The sequence below is a fragment of the Callospermophilus lateralis genome, chromosome 2 (assembly GCF_048772815.1).
Source record: "Callospermophilus lateralis isolate mCalLat2 chromosome 2, mCalLat2.hap1, whole genome shotgun sequence".
Lineage (NCBI taxonomy): Eukaryota > Metazoa > Chordata > Mammalia > Rodentia > Sciuridae > Callospermophilus > Callospermophilus lateralis.
In genome coordinates this window covers 94,154,096-94,163,672 of record NC_135306.1, presented here as the reverse complement: position 1 = coordinate 94,163,672, position 9,577 = coordinate 94,154,096, and positions in this window count along the sequence as shown.

The following is a 9,577-nucleotide window of genomic DNA, read 5'->3' as shown; positions in this document are numbered from 1 at the left end:
GCCCCTTCTCTAAAATGGATCATCAATATAATACTTAGCCATAAAAGAAAAAATTGAATGTGTATTAAAATTAAAATAGCTCTCTTTCCACATTTGGTAAATTGCAAGACTTTGTAGAAGGTTATCAAAGCTGAATGTTTCTCCTGTTTTTGTGTCCCTGCTTTGCATATGGCCTACCCACATTCTGGGTCTGCATTAAATAAGTAATCCTGACCCAGATACGTGTGCATGAACACACAGATGCACACAAAGTTTTCAGTATGTATGAGAACCAAACACATGTATACTGAGATGTAAACTTTTCTCGTTCCTGTCTCTGTTCATTGTTTCTTCTTTCCCATGATTCAGGATAAAACCCTGCTCCCCCCTTCCCAGAGTTATCTTCCAAATGTCCTCCTCCAGAAACTATTCTCTGATAAATCCCCTGATTTGATGTCAAGATCTGAATCCCAGTTTCCACCTCCTATATATGTGACTTTGAGCAAATCTCTGAAAGTCCTTAAGGATGGGGTTAAAAATAGCTCAAAACAGAGAACCATTGAGCAAGTTTAATAATGTAATATTTAGTCAGCCCTGCTTAATGTAGGTCCCCCCAAAAAACACTGACATTAAAATGGAATTAAATGTGAAAGAGATTTATTTGGGGGAAATACACAAGATTGAAAACAAAGAACCAAAGTAAACTGAGAGAACCCTCAAACCCTTGGAAATAGGGAGGGAACAGAGACAGAGACAGCAGTGAAGAGTCAAGAAGTCAGGGGGCTCAAGTGGAGTCTTCTGGTTACTTACCTGCAAGAGAGCCTAATAAATAAGCTGCATATATGAGAATTTGTTGACTTGGGCCCCTTCCTTGGACAAAGGAGCTAAACCCCAGGCAAGCGACTAAGGATGGGGCAGATGTACAGCTGTGGTGTTTCTCTGAAGCAAAAGGAAGTGATGGCCTGCTGTCAATACACGGGAAATGTCTGGATGGTTATTGCAGTTTGGATATGAAGTATCCTCCAAAGGCTCATGTGTTAGGCAATTGTAGAAATATTAAGAGATGAAATAATTAGATTATGAGAGATGCAATTAATCAGTGGATTAATTCATTTCATGGAGTAATAATTTGAATAGACTACTGGGTGGTAATTGTGGGCAGTGGGGTATGGCTGGAGGTTCACTGGGGCATGGCCTTGGGGATTATATTTGGTTCCTGGCTCCTGGCTCTCTCTCTGTTTCCTGGCTGCTCTGAGAAGCTTTCCTTTACCATGCCATAAATTGAACAGCTCTCCTTTACCATGCCATGATGTTCTGCCTTATCTCAGGCCCAGAACAATAAAGTCAGCCAACTATAGATTAAGATCTCCGAAACTCTGAGGCATCCCCCCAAATTTTCCCCTCTAAGTTGTTCTTATCAGGTATTCTGACAGTGATGGAAATCTGATTAACACAGTAGTCCCAGAAGCCAACAGAAGGAGGAGTAAAGAAGACAAGGATGTGACATGCTGGAGCACATGAATGAAATGAGTCCCAGAGACCCTCAGAGATTTATGCTCCATAGGAAGCCCTAAGAACACGCTATCCACTAAGGAACACACTAAGGAATGCCCGGAATTAACATTACCAAGAAGTTCAAGAATGCCACAACGGTGTAGGTCAAGGCCAGTGAGTGGTAGGAGAGACAGCCACAGACCTGGGCTAGTTAATTTCCAGGAAGAAGACAGGGTCAAGGCAATAGAGGCCAGATGGTGGTGCTTAGATGCCACAATTCATTAATACTACAAAAGTCAGGGGGTTGACTAGAGGGTCTTGATTTGCAGAAAATCTTAGAGATGATTGATAGATTATAGTGTACCCAGGAGCAAAATAGATGAACCACCAACATTATGCTACTTAACCTTTACAGCAATAGCAACAGGGCAAGAAGGCAGAATCTGAGTGTAGGAACACCAAAACAGTCACAAGGCCTTGCTCAGTTTCCATACCTGAGTCAATTTCAGATCAGAAACCCATTGACTGAATTCAGAGTTGGCAGGGTTCATAGCAGGAAGAACCCTGAAATGCTGTGGCATATATATTGCAGTGATGATTCCCAAGTCTTTTCTCAAAGGGACCCATGACCCTCTCTAATAAGGTGACAGTGAACTAAGGAAAGAGAAATACACATTTTGAAGACTAATGAACATAGGTTCTAAGTTGACATCCATATTCAGAGACTCAAAGTACTATAATGACTGTTAGGGTGGGAATTCATGGGGGTTAGGTAACTACTTGAGCCAAAGCTAAAATCTGTCTTATGGGGCAGGGTGAGGGGGCACTGATCCAGCCAAAGGCCTTCTCCCCAGTTCCTGAATGTATATCTTTAATTGATAAGCTGGTGGTTGATGAAGCCCACCCTTGATATTAACTTGGGTTCCCCATGAAGTAGCCATAGAGATGGGATTAGACATGCAAAAGTTTTATAGGGGAAATATTGTGAAGGAAAATGAGGGAGAAAAGGAATAAGAGTGGTCAGAACTCCCGATTCCTACAGATCTGATCGCTGTGAAGAAGAAATGGGAGAAGAGAGAGAAAAGGAAGCTCGTAGACTATTCTGTAGTAAGCCATAATCTCATGTCTGAGGAGTCTCGCCCTCTCCAGGGACAGGCCTGCCGTGGGTTCCCTGCTACATTCACTCATGGACCAGGGGCAGCTATGAAAAATGTGGTTTTGGCACAAGTAGTGATGGGCCTTTGAGTTCAGCAAATGGGGCTGCCAGTTCTTTACCCTCCCTGCCCAGATACCTGAAATGGGCACTATCAGCCACTAAAGACTCCCACACACCATGCTGTCTACAAGTTCGAGAGCCCTTCTTTTCTCTTTCCCCGGAGGTTGCATTGTCATCCTCGGCCTTTGGCTAATGTAGGTTTATTTTTTAATGCTTTCCTTGGCACATGTTGAAACTCATTGGTTCTGCCAACATTTATTGAGCACTTACAAGTGCCAGGTAGTGTGTTAACGACTCAAAAGTGGAGAAAAAAAGAGTTTAAGTATATTCATAATCATATGGAGTTTGCAATGTAGTCAAAAGAAACAAAGATATAAACAAATGGGGGCAAAGGGGTATTAAATGTCTGTGGCAAAGACTTCAGAACACAGAGTACATTCAACAGGAGAGGAGTCAAGGATAGGTTTTCATGTGATAATAAGGTACTGGAGCAAAGTTTGGATGGGTGAAATTTTGTTTGAGTAGAGTTTGCCAATGAGCAGGTCAGTGGGGGTGAATGGTCCAGAGGACCAGGGAACAGCATTAGAGGCCTGAAAACTTCAAATAATTGCATGTGTCTGAAGCTGTACAAGTCAACATGACCTCAAATCCAGATCATGAGGCAGATTATTTGGACCTCACTAAAGGACAGGGATCTTCTGTAGAGTATAAGAAATAGCTGACACTACAAAGTTAACTCCATGACCAGATTTGCATTCTTTACACAAAACGTTCTGATATTTGGGCCATCCACATATCTCTGATATTTGAGTCATCCATTCTACATGGATGACCAGTGAGAAGATAGGTTGTAACATTATTCTTATAACTTGAGGAGACAAAAAGGATGAGGTCCACCTACCATAGGCTATGTGGCAGTGCAGATAATGCAAAGATAGATTAAAGATGTTGGGTTGATAAAATCTATTGAAGTTTGGTCACACTTGAATACATTTTAGCTTTGATACCTAGGTAGATGATAACATAGAGACAGAAGTAGGGATTGAGAAGTGATAAGGTCAGTTTGCAATGTGCCAAGTTTCAAGGGCATGTGGGTCATCAGCTTGGAATACCTATTTCATAGTCACTTAACCAACTGAGTACAAAAGATGAGGGAAAGTTTGAGGACTACAAATGAAAATGGGGATGCTTTTCGATTGTTTGCCAAATACTTGAGGGTCTTGTGTGCGCCAAGCACTGTTCTAACTATTAAGGAGGTGGGGGTGGGGGAAGTGAATGGGATGTTCTAGTAACTTAGTAACTATATAATAAGCATTCTCAAGTGAGAGAAGAAGTCCTGGGATCAGGAAACCTTACAGATGAACACTGTGTTTTATCTGAAACCTAAATGGTGTCTGGAGCTAGCCAAGTGAAAGAGGGTTGGGAAAGAAATGGATAAGAAAAAGAGTATTCCAGACTGAGGGAATATCAATGTTCAAAAGAATTGAGAGAGCACCTATGGATATTTGGAGGATACTTCTTATATGTCATCATTTGGAAGGTGTTGGAAGTCTGGTAGGGGAAGCAGAGAGAGTTAGAAACATTCTACTTGGTGCATCTTCCCCACCTCCCCCAGGAGCCTCTTTAAAATCTTCTCTTCCTGTTATCAACTCATCATGCTCATGGGCTGCTCTTACTGAGATTCCATGTTGTGTGAACCTCAAGTGGAGCCCTGAGCTCTGCAGAGTTGCAACCCCAACAAACTCTTGCACTAGGAATGAAAAAAGCATTCTGGAAAATAAAAAGCAAATGCACTCTGCCCAGCACAACCACAAACCATGAACAGGAATCTGCCTAAGGGAATAGAAAATTCATTCAAACCAAAAATTAATGATAACAACAGAAAACATGCCATTTGTATAGCATCCTTCAATTCCCAAGCACTATTCACAGACACTTTTATTTCAGGAGTAAAATGAGACTTAAGATGATGTGGGAAAGATCCTAACCAGAAGTGGAATTTGAGTTTTCGGGTTTCAAATTCCATGCTTGTTTTTTTTTTTTTTTTTTTTTTTTTTTTTTTTTGTTGTTGTTGTTTTACTGGATTAGAGGAAATAGTTAAGAGGGAAGCCTCTTGGGCCAGATAGCATGTAAGTCTTAGGTAAAATATCTTTTCAAGTTTATCCCCTCATCAATAAACTCAATAGTTATAATAGTACCAAGATTGTAAGGTGATTGTTATGTATTTCAAATGTTAATAGAAGAACCTGTCACTTAGAAAGCATTTATTTAAATAAAGCCTTTATTACCAGGGGGTGTGATCAGACTCAATGATGCCCTCAAAAACACAGATTTCCCAGGCCCTATCCCTAGACATACTGATTAAATACACTTGGATAAGGTTTGGGAATCTGTATTTTTAAAGAACACTCCCAAGGACTGAAGTACACATCTAAGTTGGAGAAATATTGCTTTTTTAAAAAAGATATAAGAGACTGAGTTCAGAGTAACGTCTACCTGGAGATACAGGAATTAATTCCATCAGGGCTTATATCAGGTGGGCTCATCTCAGATCCTAATACTTTTTCCTAAGGGTCAATGAATTTTAGGCATAGAAAGAAGGCGTCCACGAGGTGGGAGTGAGCTGACTGTGTTGTCCACCCTCTTCCCTTTCTTATCCACCCCTACCACTGCTCATTTCTGAACATTAAGTTTGGACAGCAGTTCTGGGAGCAGCTCACTCAGCTGAGAGTGCCAGAGATAAAAGCCTGCTATGCCAGGGCAGAGGCCTCTCTCAGCTTTGAGCTCTTGTATCTACAGTGAGATTGCACAAAAGAAGAGTGAAGATCCTGCTGAACAGGATTTCACAAGGGCTGTTACACCACCTTTTAGCCCAAAAGAATGTGGGCTGGCTTGCTGCTAGTGACAAATTGAAATAAAGGATGATCCTAGGGTAGCAGTCTGTATAGTAGCCACAGCCCTAAGCACTTTACAGAAAGAACCAGGTCTCTAGCAGAGAAAGGGAAGATGCTGGACTCATTCATTTATTTGATCAATATTTTTAGAACATAAACTATGCACCAATGATTATTCTAAGTGTTGGGAACAAAAATATAAACAATAAAAGGTTTCTCTCCTCATGAATGTTTTGTGGTAGAGAAAGGGACAAAAATGCCTTACATTAACATTGGTTTAATGGCAGTTAAGCTCTTCATTCAGAAGAAAAGCAATGGATTATATGTCTGTATAAGTAATGCTAGCTGTTATAACTAACACTCCCAAACCTCAGTGGTTTGGTCATGTGATAGTCTGGTTGGATGTTCAATATATAGTTTTCTATGCAGTAATTCCAGGATGTATGGCTTAGTTATTTCCTAGACACAGAAAGGAGGGTGGGGAGAGAGAGAAAGAAAGGTGGGTGGAAGAGACAGAGACAAAGATATTAAAAGACTGCTATGATTCGGGTATGGTTTGTCCCCACAAAGTTTATATAATGGAAGCTTGTTCCCCAATGTTGCAATATTGAAGTGGTGGAAGAAATGAAAAATAGATCAAAATAGAAACAGTTTAGGTCATTAGGGGCACCACTTCTAGAAAGGATTAATGCCCACCTTGCAAGAGCAGGATTTTATGAACCCAAGCTACCCAACATACTCTGTCCTCTCTGCACAAATGCATTTCCACTTCCATTTCTCCCGTATGCTGTGACATAGCCAGTGGTCTACACTAGGGGCTGAAAAGATGAGGCCATCCAATCTTGGACTTTCAGCCTCTAAAACATTGAGTTAAACAAACCTCATTTCTATATCCAGCATCAGGAGGATCCAGCATCAGGAGTTCTGTTATAGCAACACGAAACAGACTAATACAAGGACTCTATGCCTTGTTTTAGGGAGCAGTCATGAAAAATTAGTGTGCTCACTCTCTTCAACATCCCACTAGCAAGAACTGAATAAAATTAAAAGGAAGGTTGAAAAATCAAGAGAATCCCATGCATATTGGCAAGCACAAACAGTTTCTGCTACAAAAAGTTAAAGGTAAAATTAAAAGAGATAAGGGAGGAATACCAAGATGCTTCACATGAATATGAATGAGCAAGACTGACATGTGGAAGCTTGAAGAAAGAAAGAAAGAAAAAGAACTATTTCCAACTACCTTAATCCCACCAAACTATGATTTCCTTCTTATTTTGATTGAGGAACAATCCATTGATAAGCAGTTCTCTGTAGCACAGAGAAATAATTTTCCTCCCTAGAATAAAGAATGGTCATGTCCTAGTAACTCATGGAGACCTCAAAAATCAAAACCATCCTTCTAAAACTGAGCTGTTATAATCTAAGCTGTTTGTGGATCACTGTAGAAATATGACCATTCTTATTTTAAGCATCAAGTGTAATCCTCTAGGAATAAAGCATGTCTTTGGTGATAACCTGAAATTCCAGAGACAATAACCAGGAATATCCACATCTTCATTGATCACATGAAGTGCCATTCAAGGTAAGGATAAAGAATTGCAGAGGAAGGAATCATAAAAAAAAAAAAATGAGGAATTAAAAAAAATGCACTCCACAGGTTGCCCCAACTCTGAAAAGAAATTGGATGGAGAGGAAGTTAGTTAATTCTGTAAGACACAAATAATGATGGGTGCTGGGGGTGGTTCCTATTCTGAATGGAGACATCAGATGTTGGCCTCCAACAGTTTTGGAGGAACTCCATCACTTCCTTGTTTCTTGTTACCACTCCAAAGATGATTCCAAATGCCAAAATTGGACACAATATGCTGCTGCTAAATTTTAGCATCAGGAGAAGAATTTCTCAAGCATTTCCATTTTACCTGCCTTGAGTAGCAGAGAGGGGGGGATTACTATAGGTAAGGTTCCGGAAGTCTTCTTCTTTGACATGTCTTTTTATTATTTCCTCAATTAATGGTCTAACTTCCTGACTGGTTGTAGATGTTGATGGTGATGAAGATAACTATGATGATGATGACAATAATGATGGTGTAACATTTGTGGATTATCAGTATTCTGGCAGACACTGTACTACACGTTTTTCATTTATTTCATTTCATCCTCCAAAGAGCCCAGTGACAGATTATGGTCTCCACCTTTATAAGTAGAGAAAAAATAATCAAGGCTCAGTGATATAATTAATGGGTCCAAGGCACATTTAGTGAATGAGAGAGTCTGGGTTGTAATATTCTATTCTTTCTGGCTCCAAGCCCAGTTCTTTACTGTGAGAGCAGTATCTGGGTGGTTAATTCTAGCCTCCTGGCCTCCCTTGCTCAGGCCCTGGAGCCCTGACATCCAATCATGTGTTACTTTGGTGGCAGATTCTAACACTAGAACCACCAAAGAAGAAGAGAGAAGGAAATAAAGTCCCTCTTTCCTCAAATCCCAATTGCTCAGAAAAGGGAGCAATCCTGAAAGTTGAAACCCCAGCAGACAGGAGGTTGACAGCCTATCTCTAGTAGGACACAATTGTTCCTGACAGGTTTATCAGCAGCTGGGTGCTTGCAATGAAATGTAAAACATGGGGGTTTTGTTCCTAGAGAAAAAGCTGCTGCTAAAAAGCAGTTAGATATTTTATCTGAAAGACCTGGAGCAGGGATTCTGGGAGATAGTCCCACTGGATCAGTCTTATTTAGATCCTCTCTTCTCCTTATGTTTTCCCAAACCTCTAACCTGACATCTTTCCAAATTCTCCTCGGAGGCCTTCCTTTTCCTGTCTGTTGACTTGCGATTTAGCTAGGAAATATTTGGACAGCCCTTGTTGATAAACCTCCCTCTACAGGAGTTCAGCCTTGGAGGTCGGGAGATCCAAGCATCTGATACACAGTGGTGAACATGAGCTGCCCGGAAATGATGAGATTTGACCCTGAGCTCTGCGAGTTGAGGTGCAAGACCAGAGTGGAATCATCGTAGTAGGCTTAAGTTAGAGGAAAGAGCAACCTACTTTCCAGACCAAATATGGCACCAAAAGGCAATACCTTTGAGAAATCCTACAAAGGATAACACAGCCCTCTAATCTGCCACGTGAAGTGATGTGGATCACAGTGAGCAAAAGACTTCCCCAAGGTCATATAGGTATGATGAGTTTCATCTAAGCACCTCCTTCCCACCTCCTATTTATCCTTGAGACTAGGCTCAAAGATAACCTCTTCCAACAGCTAGCTAAGCTGCAGTCTGCCTTCACCATCTTATCACACCACACCATAACCATGGTGTACTCACCACATGAATCCAAACTCCCTCAGATCAGGAACCAAATATCATTTCTCTGTTTTCTCCTCCATCTAGCCCAGACCAGACACGAGGTGAGAGTTTGATACAAATGACATCCTTAAAGCTTCAACTAGACACACACATTCCTTCATTCATCTCCCCATTATACTGAGTGGCTTCTGTATCATTAAGCTGTATATCCCAGCAGAAGAAATATGTGGTCCAGGGTGTTGTGCAATATTCTCTGGGTAACAATGAACAAAAGAGCTTCTAAAAGCTGGAGGGAAGGGGAGAAATTCAAACCTCCACATCTCCACTTTTAGTGCTTTAATTTAAAAGATTACTATGGACTTTCTTGTTGGGGTATCTGTTGTCCTCACTCCTCTGGTATCCAAAGGGGTGTCAGGTGCAGAAGTGATGATGTTCCTATGATGGAACCAGGAGAATGAAAGGTCCGGACATCTGGTTATGTCCTCATTCCACACCAAAATATGTAGAAATTGCTGTTATTCTTTCAAAGTAGAAAGTGAACATATTACATCAGGAAACCTGAGGTTTTGCTGCAGCCATGAAGAATGATGGGGAACTTGATAGTCGCTTTCAGGGTGGCTAAGCAGAAAAGTGATAGCAAGATGGGAGGAATGCTGATAACCATTTGGTACCTGTTATGTGCTGATTCCCATCT